This window comes from Anser brachyrhynchus (genome assembly GCF_964034855.1).
Source record: "Anser brachyrhynchus genome assembly, chromosome: 1".
NCBI classification, from domain to species: Eukaryota; Metazoa; Chordata; class Aves; order Anseriformes; family Anatidae; genus Anser; species Anser brachyrhynchus.
Window position 1 is genome coordinate 4,163,306 of NC_137694.1, and position 17,496 is coordinate 4,180,801.

Here is a 17,496-nt window from a genome sequence, read left to right on the forward strand (position 1 = left end):
GAACAGAATCAGACTGAGTACTATGCTCAGATAGCCACAAGATTAACGGCATCCTAGTTCTCCGTCAGTTATAGATTGGAAATATTTGTCTTTTAAGTTTGTTATTTCCTATGCATATGCTCTGAGTATATTGTTGCATCTGTTGGAGATAAGCAGGGCATTTGTACTTGACAATGATAGCGAAAAGGGGATAAGCATCTTTTGAGTGAAAGGCAAACAAATTAAAAGATATAACAATTGAGGCAGCTAACTACTGAAAAGCATCCCAAAATAGGTCAGTAAGGCAATGACCATTCACAAAACCCATGAAAAAGTTACATAGAGTTTATCATCTGTAAATCTCAGGGCTCTTTATGGCTCAGATGAATATCAAGAAATTCATTTTAGAGATAACTGAACCCTACATCCGTACCACACGGCACCACGCTGATGGGGTGAGAGAGACAAGGTACAGCTCTGTGAAAGCTGCACCATTTTCCTTTCATCTCATCCTGAATACATCCTATACCACCACATGCTTCTTCCATTCAGCATTTCTACCCCAAAAGACCAAACACAGGAAAGTATTTTTACACATAGGTGGAACTAAAAATATCCCCAAATGGGATGGCACAACTCTGCCCCAGCAAGCTGCCTCAAAGTAGTGGTGATGCTGTAAGGTACCATACAAACCAGAGGAATTATCTGTTCCTAAGACACCTGTGCATAATTTAAAAATCAATCCATGTTTGTTCTTTGCACATCGTAGTTAATAAATGCTGTCTCTTCTGCTGGATGTGATCTGGTAGGTGATGACAAATTAAAAACTTCCAGCAGGCCTAACAAATCACAAAATGAACACAAACAAGCAATGATACGGGAAGCATTCTGCAGTTGTCAGTGCTCTCCTTCTAGCCAGGCCTACAAGCAGGAGTCAGATGCTCTGGTTAGGATGCAAGTACAGACAGAAAACAATGCAACAGAACAGAAACTCCAGATGAGCTTGTAGGATCTCACAGACTGCCTTCTGGTGTGCAGCAAGAATATGATCCCGTGAACATTTCTGTGTGAGGGTTGGCAAGTGGCACGTGAGTAACCCTGCAAAGGAACTGTTCATGCATTTGTAAGGTGCACATACCCATGATAACAGGATCAAGGTCCTGGCTAGTCCTATAAACACTTTCATGCATACAGGTTTTGGGTGTTCGTACCGCTGTATTGACTTTCTCTTCCTTTTCTATTTCAAGAATCCCTTTTTCAAAGCTTAGGCAAACAACAACACTCCACTTACTCAAATCCTGGTCTCAGCAATGGGAAGCAACAGCAGAATTTGCAGCCAGGTTTTTAAACTTAGATCCGTAAACAGGTATGCCAAAAGCCAAGAGCAGCTTTTAGAGCAGCCCTTCTGACAAAGCCCTGGAAGACAATTAATGTTTCTCCTCCTTCCTAGGCTGCTACAGAGCTGCCTATTCTTTGCAATTAAACCCAGGCAGTAAGAGAAGGAACCAAAAAGTTGCCACCAAAAGTTATATTCACCGTATCACTTCCTTCGGAACAAGCAAAGTGGGAGGATAACAGAGGGACTAACCTGGAAAAGTTTCAAAGGAGGAAAAGCAAGAACTTGTCATGCTGGGAAACTAAGCTGCTGGGGCTCTCCTTTCCTCCATCCCTTCTTCCTTGTCTCTCCCTCTAAGCTTTTCTTTTGAGGCCCTCCACCTCTGACGTGATGCTGAGGCGCACAGTGCATCCGTGAGAAGCTCTGAGAGCCGACTGAGTGACTTTCTTTGAAAGGAAGCACCCTTGAGGCAGAAAAAAAAAAAAGTGTTAGCTCCACCCAGGCTGTGGAACAACCCTCTGTTCATAGCTCTCCTTGCTGTGAAAAAAAAAAAAGAAAAAAAAAAGTGAAAAGTTTTGCCCAGTGCAGCGGGGTGATTACAAAAACAGCCTGAGCAGAGGGGGAGTGCTGAGATGCAGGGTGGAGGTTCAGGACAGGGATCTGAAGCCTTGACGGGGCTTTGGAAAAAATCCCAAAGGATATGTAGAAGCAGGGAGAAAGCCCAGCTGAGCTTTGCATCACCTATGCCAGTGCAGCTGTGCCACCGGCTTAAAGTGGGGAGTCTTCAAACTCTGAAACCTCTGAAGCATGATATGCTTCTTTCATCCTGTGTCCTGGGGGCTGGCCAGAAAGTCATGGAAGGAAACTAAGGAGTGCAGCATGGCTCAGGGAGCTTGGGGAAAGCGAGGGCTGGTGGATGTCAAAGTCTCATGATCAGCCTAAACACCGACAAAGAAACAGAAGCAGGTACCCAGAGCCCCCACTGGGTTCCAGATTCAACCGATGTCAGGTGCACAGCTTGGTGGGTCGCTGAGCTCCAGGCAAGCGACTGTCCTAGGAGCCCCTCCGATGCCTCCAGCTCCGTGCAGCCCTGCTCCACCACAACCAGGTGGGACAGGAACCTCCTTGGAGCAGCTGCTCCTTGCTGGTCCCTCCACTGGGCTCCTCGCATGTGTTCCCCAGATACCCCCAAATGCTGTGTGGCCTCAGCTGGGATGTGGGGTCCTTGTCCTTTTTTTTTTTTTCTTTTTTTTCCCCCCCAATCAGAAACAAACAAACAAAGAAGAAATATCAAAGGACAGGTCCAGGATCTCAAGGATTTGTCTGTTCAAAAATACGAGAGTCAGAACATCGACCTATTTGTTGCAAACAGTTCTGCTTCTCCCTCCCCCCACCATTTTTTTTTTTTTAATAGCGAGTTCAGTGAAACTTTATCTCTTCCTGCCCTAGTAACCTTACTAAATAATCTGCTCTTAGCATGACTCAAGTGAGTGGCTTTCAGCTGCTCATGTCCTTTTCTTTGCCACTGCCATTTCAAAAAAGGGCCCGTAAAAAGCTTTCTGCCCTGGCAAAGTATCACAGTACTGGAGACTGGAGAAAAGTACAGCCGAGAAGTTAGTTGCAATACAGCGATACGGGCTCATTAAAAAGGATCCGATTACACCCAAGAGTTTAACTTCATTGGCATTCAACGTGCGTGGAGGGAACATAACCCGAGTCTCGAGACCAAGCAGCCGGGCTGGGTTTTCGAGTCCCCTCCTTCAGAAGGAAATGCAGCTCACAACACTACGCAGCGGAGGAGGGACGGACACCGCTCCTTTCTCTTTACCGCTCAAATCTGCTTTCAAACTTACCGCACTGCTAGTTCGTTGAATATTGCAAATTTGATCCAAAAAAGATTTACCCAGCAAGTGAGATACATCATCCACAGTAAAACTCAACTTCTACGTAGCTGTCTTACTACATACTGCTGCAGCCAAGAAACACCTAGAATGCATCAAAGACGCTAGCAGAGGAAATTATTTTCCCTCTCTCTCTTTTTTTTTTTTTCCAGTTTGTTTACTGTGTGTGTGTGTTGAATAACACTCTGGTTATAATCCATTTTCATTGTTTTTCTCATTTTCCCCTCTTCTTTGTATTGCATGAAGTCACAAGGGAGAAAACAACACTTTTTAAAGGGAGGAAAATGTGATTATGAAACCACAAACACTTGCAACAGACATCAGGTGTAGGACCTGAAAGTAATATAAACTGTTATTTAAGAAATGAAAGAAAGAAAGAAAGAAAGAAAGAAAGAAAGAAAGAAAGAAAGAAAGAAAGAAAGAAAGAAAGAAAGAAAGAAAGAAAGAAAGAAAGAAAAAAAGAAAGAAAAAAAAAAAGACCTCTGGCTAGATTTCAAGTTGTCAGGCTCTAAATCCTGCACCAGAACCAAAACTGATCGCTGAAGCGGAGCGTCCTGAGCAGCATCCCGAGTACCAACAGCACCAACAGCGCCCCAAACTTTCTTTTTGCCGGTGCCTGGGCAGCCTCATCCGGGCCCGCTGCTCGCCAGCTTTTTTTTTTCCTCCCTCCTTCCTGCATCCAGCGCGCAAACACCGCGCAAACACCGCGCAAACACCGCGCAAGCACCGCTCACCGCCTGCGCCCGGGGATGGATGGATGCCCGGCCCGGGGGTACCTGCTGCCCGCACGGCACGGCTTGGCTCGGCTCGGGGAAGCTCCGCTTGGCTCGGCGCAGCCTGGTTTTGCTTGGCACGGCTCGGCGCAGCCTGCTTTGGCTCGGATTGGCACGGCTCGGCGCAGCCTGCTTTGGCTCGGCTTGGCACGGCTTGAGCGCAGCTCGCCCCGGCTCGGCTTGGCACGGTTTGTCTGGACTCCGCCCGGCTGGACTCGGCGTGGCTGAGCCCGATCTGGCTCGGCTCGGCTCGGCTGAGAGCAGCCCTGGCTGCCCCCGCCCCCCCGGGGCTGCCCTCGCTGCCTCTTCCTCCTCCTCCTCCTCCTCGGCGCCACCCGGCTCCCCCTGCCTCCCTCCGGGCTTGCCCCCAAAGGACCCCATCCCCGGGGGCTTGGAGCAGGCTGCGAGATGAGCATCGAGGTGAGTATTGAGGTGAGCATCCTATCCAGATGAATACGCACATGAACCATGGCAGCAAAAGAGGTGCTCATGCTCCTCGTCAATTTGTCCCACCGTCTTGCATTCTTGGTCATTGGTCTTTGAGATGCATCTCTTCCAGGCAGGCCCAACCTTGGACCAGGTTTTTAGCTGAAAAAAAGGATGGGTGGTCCCCATTTGGTGCAGCCTTTTTGGGGCTTGAGGGTATCAGAGATGGGTTTTGACCAGGACATCCCTTTAGGGACCTTCTCAGCTCCATTCTTATGGCCTCCTCCTGGGCTGGAAGGTGCGGTGTTGGGGATTGCTGGCAGGTGGTTCTGGAGGAGGGACACTGGCCTGGGATCCTGGGAGAGGAACAAAAAGAAGGAAAGGAAACCCCAGAAATGTGGGCATGAAAGGGTTTTGGAGAAGATCATCGAGAATCCCCTCCATCCTGCAGGAACACGCCAGCCGTGAGACTAGTGGATGTCTCTGTCGGTAATGGTCAAACAAATATTATTACAGATGTGTCACAGACTGATGGATGTCCTTCACTCCCCTGACCATGGGCAAGAAGTACGCATAGAAGACAGGAAGGTCTAGCATACAGACCTATGGAGCTAAATAGAGCTCTAATACATAGGTACCTTCTCTGAGTCCCAACACCTTGGTGAAGTATCTCAAATGCTGGTTCCTAAATGTCAGTGCACCATCAAACATGCAGAACATGCTACTTGCCAGAGCTGCAAAAGAGATGTTTTCTTTGAGATCGTACAAATGAAGTGCTTAGAAAATTTAGGAGCCATAAGTGCTCACTTTGAAATGCTGGGATGGTTCTTTGAATACTGCTGTGGAAAGGGAAGATGTGATTGTTTTGCCCTTGATGGTAATTCCTAAAATGCAAGCTACCCATTAAACTAAAGAAAGGGAAGGTAGAGCAAGGCAAACAGAAAGGTTGCTTTTTGGAAATTGAGGTAAATGAAGATCATTTCTCTTCTATTCGCTGGAGCAATCTGAGCTGAGTATAATACATATTCCTGTTACCAGCGGGAGAGGAGAAGGCATTTTGTAAGGCAGATGATCTTGCATTTTAATTGCTCACATGCCATTAACTTACATACCCATCCTTCCTGTCTGCATAGGAAAGCATTATACTGGGGGGTTTGATACTGCTAGCACGCAGAAGTTCTTTCACCTAAGTGAAGGCAAGCTGCAGATAATTAAAATCCCACGTAATCCCACCCCAAGTTTAATTTGCAGATCCACTGGTTGCTGATGCTGTTGCTACAGTTTGGACAGTAGCATGATGAGTGAAGGACCGTCATATCTGCCTGCATGTAGACTGGATGAGTGCAAGCTTTGTGGTGGCATATCCCCAATTGTGATGAAGCCCCGTGGTCTCCCATTCCCTGACCCCTTTGACATTGCCAACACACATGTACGAGATCCTGCCAGGGGACCCAGCAGTAACTTATACAAGGATTGCTCTTCTTCTGGGAGATTCTGCAGGTCTGCAACCACGGAGGCTCAGGGTTAGCTTTTGGATATCACACACAGCACAGTGCATTGGGACATCAAGCCCCCCAAAAAGACTAGCATCATGTCCTAGCAAAACATTTGGCTCTGCAATGACAAGGTCTCAGAGCAGGAAAAAGTCCTCAGTAGGACATCTTCTATCCCCTGCCCCAAGAAAAAATCCACATAAGCCCTTTCTATGGGGCATTCACCCACCTCGTCCCTCCGGATCTCCACACCTGCCCCTGGCAGGAGCTCTCCTTCAATGTCAAAGAACATTTCCTTCATGTGTAAACTAAACCATCCGTGCTGAGATTTAAGCCCACTTCTTGTCTTGTCCACCAGGGAGGGGGAGAACAGATTTTTCCCTTTTTCACAAAAGCGTTTTGCATATTTAAAAATGGCAGCGCAGTAGTCTGGGAGGTAGCTACCATATTAATTACCCAGATGACACAGAGCTTCCACTGAAACACACATCAACTGCTGTATGTTATTATTGTCATTTAATTTGACTTGTACAACTAATCAGGCATTGCCTTTTACAACAGACGAGGCCACTCCTGTGGGTGTAGGTATTTGGAAACCAAAAGCCCTTAAAGCTGCATCTTTCTGGTGGAAAATATCACCACAAGCCATCGTGTTTTCTTTCCTGTATTTGAAAACCACCCACATTTTCAGTAAGAAAAAAAAAAAAAAAATAAAAAAAAAATTAAACTGATTGAGCGTTTTGCCCAGGCAGTGGGCCTTTCTGAAGAGTTTCATTCTCAAAATATTTGTTCTCTGTTGTTTGTTTTTAAGGACGGTTATTTACAGTTCTTTGTTAATTTAAAAGAAGTGTGGGAAAAAAAAATAATTAGGGGACGCATGTAATAACTTCTCTGAAAGAAGGCAAAATATTCCTCTTTGCCTTTGAATTTATTGAAGCTCGGTTAATGAGCTAATGCACATGAAAATAAAAAGAGGAAGAAAATATAGCAGGCTAGGTCATTTTCAATGTTAAAATAATACTAAAACTGAGCTTTTTTTTTTTCCACTTTTTTTTCCCCTTTTCCTTTCTCCCTTAAGCTTTCCATTTCTGCTCAGCATGCGCTGCATGTTAATATGAGGTTTATATTTCAGTCTCATTATCTCAGTCATACAAAAACAGGTTTGGAAAGAACCAGGGAGGTCACTTTGTCCCCTCTGCTATACGGTGGGTCCAGCGCTCCCCAAACCAGGGAGGTTCCCGTGAGGTCTGTCCGCCCCTGCCCTGCCATCATTACACACTTCCAGCCCGGGAGCTCCCTGGCCTCCACAGAAGAGGACAGGAAATGCAGTGAGCAAATCAAACCACTTGCAAAATACTGTGTGACGGTGCACATCTCGCAGGCGCTTCACCAGAAAAGATTGGGTAATTCTGGGAGAACCTTTCTACAGGGTACGGTCTGATTTTGCTTCCTTGGGCATGCATTATCCCCTTCAAGCTGTAAAGGGAAATAAATCGTCTACAGTGTGGGTTCCCCAAAATTGTTAGGACCAAGGGCAACCTGAACAAATTGTCGTCCCTGTCCATAAAGTTTGCTCAGCTGTAATTTTGTAAAGTTTCATCTTGGGATGGATGCTATGGGTTCTTAGACACCGAGAGCTGCTGGCATTTGAAATAATGAATTTAAGCAGCTACATAAGAAGCATGATAAGGGCACGGGAAAAGGGGAAAGCCACTTCTAGCCCTTGCCTGCTGGCTGCCACTCTGCCTCCCCAGATGCCTGCGCCCTGCCACCCCTCGCTTTGCTGACTCAACCCATCGCCGTGCTCTGAGCCAGAGCAGCAAAACGGCAACGGGGATTGTTTTCACAGGGCATGGCCACATGAAGGGCACAGTGTGGTGGGGTGGAGGTGAGCTGGGCGTGGGAGTGGGTGAAAACTTCCCCAGACAGCTTGATAGCCAAAAGGTTTGTGGTGTGGGACGGCATGCTCCAGTTTACGCTGCAGCAGAGGTGTGGTGCTTTGAAACTGCCAGAAAAGGCACAAAGTCATTCGTGAGCAAAAGCTGCTCTTTTTTTTTTTTTTTCCCAGAGAGCAGCGTCCCACTGCAAAAATAACCCTTCACTCAATTCTGCACCGCAGCTAGTAAGTCTCCTTGAAATGGACATCACTCAAGGCCAATGTGAAGCTTGACATGTCCCTATGCCCCTCTCCGGCCATTAGATGTTCACCACTCTTGGAAACTCTTGGGATATCAGAAGCAGAGTCTACAGTAGCCATCTCTGAAATCACAGAATCACAGAATGGTTGAGCTTGGAAAGGACGTCTGGGGATCATCTTGTCCAACCCCACGGCCACCCACAGCAGGTTGCCCAGGACCATGTCTGGGTGGCTTTTGAAGATCTCTGAGGTAGGCGACTCCACAACCTGTCTGGGCAACCAAATTACAACGGGCATGCTTTGTAATCTGTTTAGATATCTTCTGTATGTATTGTTTTCCCAATTAAATGAACTTCAGTTTAAATTCAGCAGGATTAGCAGAACTCACTGCCCAGGAAGGGTTACAGAGGTTAAGAGCCGATCAGGATTTCAAGTGTACCCACATTTGTCTGTAAATCATATTAGTTTTTACCATAGAAATTTGCACCTCCTTAGAGGGTATTCTAAAGACAAGAACACTGGGAAGTTGATCAGTCTTCTGCTGTTGCTGTGCTAACAATAACAAAAAAGCTGTGCTTTTTGTTTTCAACATGGAAGCTTTTCCAGTTTTAGATCTGGATGCCTGGGTTTTGAGCCTTGCTGCCGACAGCTCGCTCCATGGTGTCCTCCCACGCCTGATGTCTGTATCAAGATTTAAGCTGCAGCATAAATGAAATGGGAAATGAGCATCATACCTAGATGAAGCACATGATGCCTGCCAAGGGGGGGCAGATGTTCTCCTTGGAGGCATAATCACCTCCTTCAAATGAATGGGCTCCAGCAGCCCAGCTGGTAGATTCTTGCATTTCATATCTAGTGATCTTGCACTCATTACAGGCTTGAGCCTTCCAGATTTTTTTTATTATATATTTTTTTGCATTGCTCACACACTTTCAGTAGACAGTCGCAGATTCCTTTTTTTTTTTTTCAAATAAAATGATTTGTCAGAAAGAGCAATAGGATATTGTAAGTTTAATACAAATTTGGGTCTTAAATGCTGTTTCATAGTGATGAGGAGCTGAGAGACTTTTTGCCTGATAACTTTGTTTCTGGCTTACACACTACAATAACTCAAAGCAGTTTATCACTAGCATTTCAGAAGTTCTGTGTGCCCAGCACAGAAACCTCTTCTTCTAGGTGCTGTACAGAACCCAAAAAGGGACCATCTCCTAAGAGCAAATCGCCTCCTTTACGCAGGGAAGTATAGAGGAGGAAAGCCCAGAACAATAGGTTGTCTAGGCAGGATCAAAGTCTCTCATATCCCGTTTATTAGCACCTCACGGATTTTAATGTGTGCCCTAAAAAGGAGCAGCTTTTCCCTTTTTATATACACGGGGCTGAAGCCTAGAGACAGAGAAGGGCCATGTCTGGCTCTTGGATAAGCAGTCACCCAGTGAAGTTTGCAATTTCATGGGAGAGAAGAAGGTTGCTCCCAGGGAGAGAACAAGCAAGAAAAGTTAAATAACCCTGTCACTCCCTGCTGGGGCTTCTTATCCCAGTGCAGAAATTCAGATCTCAGAGTCAGTCGTCTTCTCCCCAGATACAGCCCTGCAGTTACAGGCTTTCCCTAGATAATGTGAAATCCTTTTTCAATATACACTCATTCCCATTTGGAGAATGACATGGATGAAGACCTCCCGCACTGCTGGAGAATGACCAGATTGTTACCCTGTTGGTGGGAAGCCCTTTTCAGCTATTGCCCTCTAACTAGTTACACTGGCACTGATCTCGGGGCTAAGAGGGACCTGGTCCTTAGTGAACTTGTTTCATGCAAGGATACGGCTGCAAAGCCCTATTTCTGATTGTAAGTCTAAAAGCCATTTTTTCAGCCGAATGGCTTGAGAATATACAGACACATCCCTACGCTATAAAGTCCCAAATGTCTTGTTTCAAGGAGTGTTTTGTGCCTGGATCCATCTGGAAGGCACAGGGTGAGAACTGATGGGTCAGGCCTGGTAGGGGAGAAGACAAGAGACCTGTCCCACTGGAGAGCCCTTTCCAAGGCGTGGTATGAATTAATGTCAGAGGCAGCTCAAGGTGGTGAAGGCTTAGCCAAGGAAAGAACTGATTTGGTGTTGGATTTCTGGTGCACGACTTCAGGAGCTGTGATATCCAGTAGATGTGCACACAGCCACTGCTGGGAACATAAGCACCAAGGGGACTCGATCACCAAAAGCATGAGCAGATAGTCATTAGTGGTCTTCACAATCTCAGTGGTGCTTTTTCCAAGAAAGGTTTTGAGAAAAGCCATCAGCGGTTGTGCAGATTGTGCTGTGAAGCTGAGACAGCTCCAAAGGCATGGTGGCCAAATCCTGCTTACTCAGCTCACTCTGCCTCCCTCCAGACGCAAAATAAGGATGCTGAGCAGCCCCTTGCTCTGTTGTCATTCTTCTTCTCTCAGATGTGTGTTGAGACCACACTGTCACCTTCTTGGTCATGCAAAATGAGCTCTGGTCTACCCTCTGTGTTTGGTTTGCACCAGCATCAGCTCCTACCTAGGAGCAGCCAGCAAAAGAAAAAAACAACAACAACAAAAACAGACAAACAATAAAACAAACAAAACACAAACAAATGAACAAACAAAAAACCAGTCACTTTGGTATGAACCAAAGATGATCTGTGAAGTTTTTGTTTAATTTCTCTGAATTCTCCATGTCTGTCTTGTGAATGGACCTGCTAGTTCTTTTGAATTGACCTATTCAAAATAAACAAGGAGGCCAGCAGGCGGTGTTGAAATTTTGCTAGTTATGAGTTATTTATTCAGTTGAGTTCTGTGGTGTGCGTGCTCCTTCTAAATTTCCCAGAAATCTGTCTTCTCCACTGCAGTTAACGTAAGCTGGGGTGAGCAGAGGCTGCTGACAGTAACATTTCTGACCTGACCTCCTTGTGGTGAATATTTTGGGTGAGGAATGGGTTTGCTGCCTTTGTTTCTTTTAGTGGTTAAGGTGAAAGGTCAAAACTTTTTCTTCTTAGTGCTACGAAAACGTCTGGTGTGAGCGCATTTACCATCAGTGCCGGTTGATGGAAACATGTCAGGCTCTGATTAAGGGAACCACTGTCACATCCTTTCTATTAGGGCCACAGAAATCTCAAAATGATGGCTTTTCATGGTAGCCTCTGTTCACAAGAGGAGGCTATGTGTTCTGGATGCTTTTTTTCATCAGTGACATCAGCTTTGGGACAGTCAGCAAGAGGCATGACGGACTCTATTTTCTGCAGCATGGAAGAGAGCAAGACCAGATGCAGGAGCACATCAGCCTCCCTCTGAAACCCCAGTGCCAACTCTGGCAGCCAGGAAAACTGGTCCTCAGAGGTAGATGCTACCAAGATCTCAGCTAGGATCAGGAGGGGAAACTTGGAGCAGTGTCCTAAGCAATTGCAACGTTAGGAAGGGACATGGACAGCCCTAGTAGAGTAAGAAATGATCCTGTATTTCTGTCACTGTCAACATCCAGTGGTTTTTAACCAACTTGGGTAGCCAAGTGTCTGCAGCATTGCTAGCAGGAGCAGAAATGTGGTTTCAGTGAGGGAAGAAGCAAAAGGGAGATCCCCAAGCATTTCATGGCTGTGGCTTGGATACGTGCTCGCTGTTCTTTACGGCTTTCCTAGGAATGGCTGAGGATCACCCCACTAACCCTTCAGAAACATGCCTCTGCTTTGTGCGATCCTCATGTATGCTGTGGTCAAGGGGTCTGGCAGGGTAGAGAGAAGCACCAAACCCTCCACAGTCAAGGTAGGAGACCAGAGGAGAACAGAAAGAAATTAAAGACAAATTAGTGCTGTAGGTGGCCTTTGGGGCACTGTCTAAACATGCGAAGCCAAGAGGGTTGTGGTGGAGGGGACAAGAAGAGCACACACTCACTGTGATGGTGACTCAGGGTAGCACGCTTTGAGGACGCTGGCTTTGGGTAGGTAAGAACACAAAGGATGTTGCCTCACTTGTGTTGGTTTTGGGGATGCCGGGGCCACTGCCTGCCTTGCAGTACAGTGCGGAAATACCTGAGCTCGTTTGGAACACGTTCTTGAAGCTATTTCAAGGAGTTGCTCTGCGACAGTACAGATGTGGGGGAGGAAGGGTTGATTGACCGTACTGAGAATTCAGGATCTGCGCATTAGATCACGGTCTTCTTCATAAATTGCCCTTAACGCTATGGCAGTGAAAATGCCTAATAATAACCTAATAGCTGGCTGCAAATCCTCCGGACCCTTGGCATGCAATAAAGCTTGTGCTGCTGCGTCTTCGCTGCTCTTGTGTGCTGGTGACAGATGAAACCAGTGGTAGAACTTCATGACGTAGTCACACCTCTGTTTTGAGGGGGTGAGGAACAGGAGGGTGAAAAGATCCACCAGCATCCTTTCCCTTAGGGTTTCTTCTAGGCATGCTTCAGGGGCCTTACACATTTATTCCACCCACCCAGTTCTGGAGCTTGTTATTAAAAGTAGGTCATCATGGTAGCAGCTGGGGCTATTTTGTCTCTGGTGGAGTTGGTTTGAAGCACTTTGCTTTCCAATGATAAACGTGACTGTATATGAATCTTTTTACCTACAGCTTCATTTGATTCTTACAAAGCCTGGATGGCTGAAGCCTGCTTGCTAGTGCCTGCTAATGAAAGTAAAAATAAAAGATGGAAAGGAAGAACAAAACTACAGCTGTTTTTCTGCTGTCCGATCCAAAGTATTTATCCAGGACTGTGATTTCCTTTAGGATACAGAAGAAAAACCTCAATCAGACCCTGAAATTAAATGACTATATCATAGAAAGTCCCCCATGCAGGGGGCAAATGCAGCACTCTAGTTATACTTGAAGTCTATTCTGAAAGTTTAAGTGGGTTATAAGGTAATAAATAGGCTTTCTGTTTTATCTTTCAGTACAGCCTTGCAGATTTGGACTTAATCTGAGTGCTTTGAAAGGCATCAAGGTGCAATACCACTAAACATCTCAAAAGTAACGATTGAAAACAACAGATTTTTTTTTCATTTTTGCCTCTAATTTGTACTCAAATACTCTCTAATAATTGCTGAGCACTCTCCCATGCACAGTAGCATTAGTCAAAAGTCCTCTTCCAGATGAGGGAATCCAGATCTCCATTTATTAGCAACAGAAGTGATTTAATTCTCTTGAAGTCCCAGAATAAACATTGCTAAAGAACCACAGGAATCATGCAGTACCAAAAATGATCTTAAAAGGTCACCACACGTAACCGAGAAAGGAAATTCAGGTCCTACACACCAACCCTAGGAAGTGCAGGCGCTTGTTTAACATTCGTTGTGGGCTTTCCCTAAAAGTCAGTGCACGTTTAAAAATGTCACTGCACAAACTCTCAATTCATGCTATTTCTTAAGCCATTGCATGTTCAGTAATGGGGAATCAGCTCCGTCTTGCAATTGGAAGATCACACTACATACAGGGACCTGACTCTTTGTAATGTCAATACACTTAGCACTGAAGACTATGCAGGTAGTTTTGTAACTTCATTCTAGTGGTGTCCTCCCTTTCCCCAGTTCCTTGTGATTTCAGTCCTTAAGATCTTTAGGACAGCAATCGTTACTTCTGCAGGTCTGGACAAGTTCTAGCATGATATCTTTTCACCTTGGCACGTGTCAGGATGCTAGTGAAAGATGAATGCTAAATAATAACTGTGATCATAAGGCAGTATATATTCCTTTTAGCCTTATACCCTTGGCTTCTGAAATTCGTGTCGAATTTGACTTTAATGAAAAACTGCCAGTCCAATTCACAGACAACTTGTCAAGATGGTAAAGTCAAAGTGACAGCTCCATGGTAAGCACACCTCCAGTCATTTTAAGCAGTTGGATCAATAGAAACGCTCCCATGATTTTAGTTCAGTGTCAGTGAAATGACTTGTCACTTCTGAGCCTCTAGGGAGAGGGGTGTGATTTTAGGAGAAAGAGTGGTGGGAACCAGAAGTTAAATGAAGAACTGGTTTGTGTTGGGGTTTGCCAGGAGTCTAATGCGAGATGCGGGCTGAGAGATTAGTTTAAGAGGAAAAACATGCTTTTTAACAGCCAGTAACCTGTGAAAAGTGAAAGAGCAGTGCAATAATCTGAAGGCATATAAACAACAAAAGCAATTCTGTTCATGCATTCAAACCCCCATGCATACATATCCACGCGTAACCTGCAGAAACGTCTAAATGTAGGGTTGCAGCAAGGGCATTGCCTACGTAGGATACCAAAAGAGCCTGTATATATAAACAACAACCGTAGACACCCCAGGATATATCCATAGGTGTCTGCATCTGCATCCAAGAAGAGGATCTTGCTGTCTGTAGCAGCAGGGAGGTGGCAGCAGCTTAGAGATATAAAAAGAGATGCCCAGACGACAAAAAAATGCTGCAGTAGTAGAACAGTCTTGTGTCCCATCTGCCAATGTGACTATTTATACTTGAGTATATTTGCATTCTCCACCAGTCTCGCCATCGTTTTTGCAAATATTCTTACTGCACATGTCCAGATGTTGGAAGGTGTGAGAAATAAGAGCATTTGTGGAGAATAGAGGGGACATATTTGCAATAACAATAATGTGACTGAGCCAGGGAAGCCGTTTCAGGCCATTATACCATTTTCCCTCTCTAATGTATGGACGTAGACAGACTGACTCTTCCATGCTTGAACCTTTAATCCATGCTTCAGTGCCTCAGTGCAGTGTCTGAGTTGCCACCAGTCTCTCAGCAGAGATGTATGGACACAAGGGAAACTGAGAAAAATTGCAAAGATGGTCACAGACACTCACAGGTAGAGTCAGTGTAGGTGAGCTTTCAGAGGATGCACATCTGTATTTGGGGCGTCAGTCTGGAATAAATGGAGCAGGAGTGGGAGACGCTTGGGACCTACAGCACTGGCCCAGGCTGATGTTGCACAACCATGTGCTTGTCATATAAAAAGCTGATGCAATTTTATTTTATTGTTTTCCTGATGAGGACTGTGAGGCTGTGGACAAGAGAGCTGTTCCTGCCTAACATGGCCAGGTGTCCCCAAACATCACATCTTGTTCTCCAGGTTCCAGCAGAGACGACACTAGCTCCCCGGGTGACCAAGAAGAGGGCTGCCACCAATCTGCTGGAGGAGTTGTACTAACTTACGCTGCCAGTCCACTCACTAACCATGATCTGGATCTGACCTTCCTCCTGCTGCCTAAGTTTTGAGCTGTCACTTTTATAATTGCACATCTATTTGCCTGTTCTTCCTCAGGCTGCTCTGCTGAGCCCATTAACAACCGTTTGCATCCCCTGGTCAAATAACCTCTGCAACCGCTTTGTTCAGATGTGATCGGTTTGGGCAGGGGTTGGTTTTCTGCATTTGTGCAATGTTCAGCAAGACCAAGGGAGAAAGGGGAAGCGATCACTTGTGGCTGGGCACTGGGCACTATAATAAGCAGAGGGTGATGACACATGTGAGGCTGAAAAGAAGGCAGGAAGTGCTCATTCTTACATGAGTAGGTTTTATTCTAATTCATGTGACATCTGACTGTGTTAGTCTGGGGTCAGGCAGTGACATCCTAGTGTGGTGAGCACACTGAATGCCAAAGCAGAATAGAAATGGGCAAACAGCCCCATCTGACCTGCCAGAGACCCAGACAAGTGTCAATCCGTCTTTCTAGGCAGCTCAGCGATCAAACTGTAGAAGACAGAAAAGCTAAAGGGTTCATTTTCATAGGGGTGTGTGTGTGGTTTTCGCTTTGAATCCTTCCGTGTTCAATTTGACAGAAAGAGAAGAGTAAAGCAACTACTGCTCAGCACAGCCCGGCAGATGAAATGAAAAACCAAGGGCTTCACTTGCAAATGAAAACTGATTTAATGACTGCCTCCTGGTGGACAGTGCATAAGCCAACTCTTTCATGGGTATTTTTGGAGTGCCACTGGACAACGTTATTGAGCATGTTTGCTTCTGCTAGGTTCCTCAGATTTTAAAATAATTCAGGCAACATCCTTGACATTTGTAAAAACTAGATATCATGCAGAGAGTTTCAGTTTCACTGTGATTGCCTTATCTGGATACAAATCTGAACACTGCACACACTGTTAGACATCACTTAGGACATGAAAATATCTAGCGAGCTGTTTACTGCTGTACCACCAAATCATGTTTTTCTAAGATTTTTTTTTCACTGAAAGGTTGTTGGCTTACTACTTCCTAGGGTTGAAACACAGCGATTTGAGTTTACTGTTTGCTGTCATGGATTTGAGCATTTACATAGCCATCATGGTCACGGGACACAAAAACTGCTCCTGGTGCAACGCCAGTGAGGAATCCTAAACATCCTAAAAGAGCTTTTACACTTAAGAACAAACCTAGAGGCCACACTCTAAGCTGTTGTAGATAGAATATAGCAATACTTTACCATGCTGGGTGAGGCTCTTTCTTTAAAGATTATTAGAATTTCATTACCGATGTGCTCCTCATCGTGGATTAGAAACCCTGTGTTCCTAGTGCTGTGATCTGTAAGAAACTTCTCTTTCTGATTTTTTTCCATATGAATGTCACACACCTAACCCCAGCTAAACTCCTTCTACTGGATTTAGTGGGATACGAACATTTCCAGCAGGAGTTCCCAGTTATAGCTGAAATAGAGCTCCAATATGGAGAAAGGTCATCCCAGTGGATGCATAGGTGAAGCTGAAGGATTCATGTTTAATCACTGATGAAAAACCTATTGGGGGATTTCTGATCACACCCTTGTTTTGAAACCCGCACCTACCAACCCCCTGGAAACTTTGAGCAAATGAGCAGTCTCTTCTTTGAGCATGGAAAAGCCAACATTTCCAGTGCAACTTGTCACTGAAATCTGTGGGCAGTTTTTGGTTTTTATTCCCTCAGGACAGAAAACAAACAAACAAACAAACAAACAAAAAAAACATAACAGAAGAAAGTTATTGACATTTAAAGTAATCCCTTCTGTCAATAAAATCCAAGCATGTTTTGACTTCAACAATTTATAGGGAGATTTGCACACCTCATTTCAAGTGTCATGACATGGTCCTGACTCCATGCAACAAGTTCTTTAATTAGTCTCATTAATCCGGTAAGTGATGGCAAAATGTTTAGTAATGATGTCTAACTGGGGCATTGCAAGGGAACTTTGTAGTTTAATTAGGAGATAATTGATTATAGTACAAAGAGTACCAAGTTATAAAAGGCTTTTGCATGTCAATTGGGCTTGTGCTGAGCTCAATACAATAGCTTTTAAATGGCCTGTTCACATTACTTGCCATTATTATTATGGTACATACATTTAAGAGGAACTATTATTCACAATGAATTTTATTTTAGCCTTCCTAGCTCATTAGAGGTAGGAATAATGAAAGTTACCTGGAAGGAATGGAGAAGTGGTGAATTAGCCATCTAACATGGAATTAGCCATAGTGGTTGCACCAACTGAAGAGTCAGCTCC

The 17,496-nt window shown here is 45.1% G+C and overlaps 1 protein-coding gene and 1 long non-coding RNA gene across 4 annotated transcripts in view; one reads left to right on the top strand and one right to left on the bottom strand.

Annotated features, from left to right (window-relative positions):
• PRKCQ (protein kinase C theta) overlaps positions 1-4,324 on the bottom strand; it is a 61,187-nt gene extending 56,863 nt beyond the window's left edge. The window contains exon 1 of one of the 3 annotated variants that reach the window (XM_080577371.1): positions 3,993-4,324. The gene's annotated coding sequence lies outside the window, so the exon portion shown is untranslated. Of the gene's footprint in view, positions 1-1,567; positions 1,757-3,950 lie in introns of those variants that run through there. The other 2 variants (XM_080577370.1, XM_080577369.1) reach the window with 2 other exon arrangements.
• Positions 4,325-7,183: 2,859 nt separating this feature from the next.
• LOC308188424 lies at positions 7,184-10,623 on the top strand. Its single transcript, XR_013945497.1, has 2 exons — positions 7,184-7,311; positions 7,977-10,623. It is a non-coding gene; the product is annotated as an uncharacterized lncRNA (long non-coding RNA).
• The last annotated feature ends 6,873 nt before the right edge of the window (positions 10,624-17,496 follow it).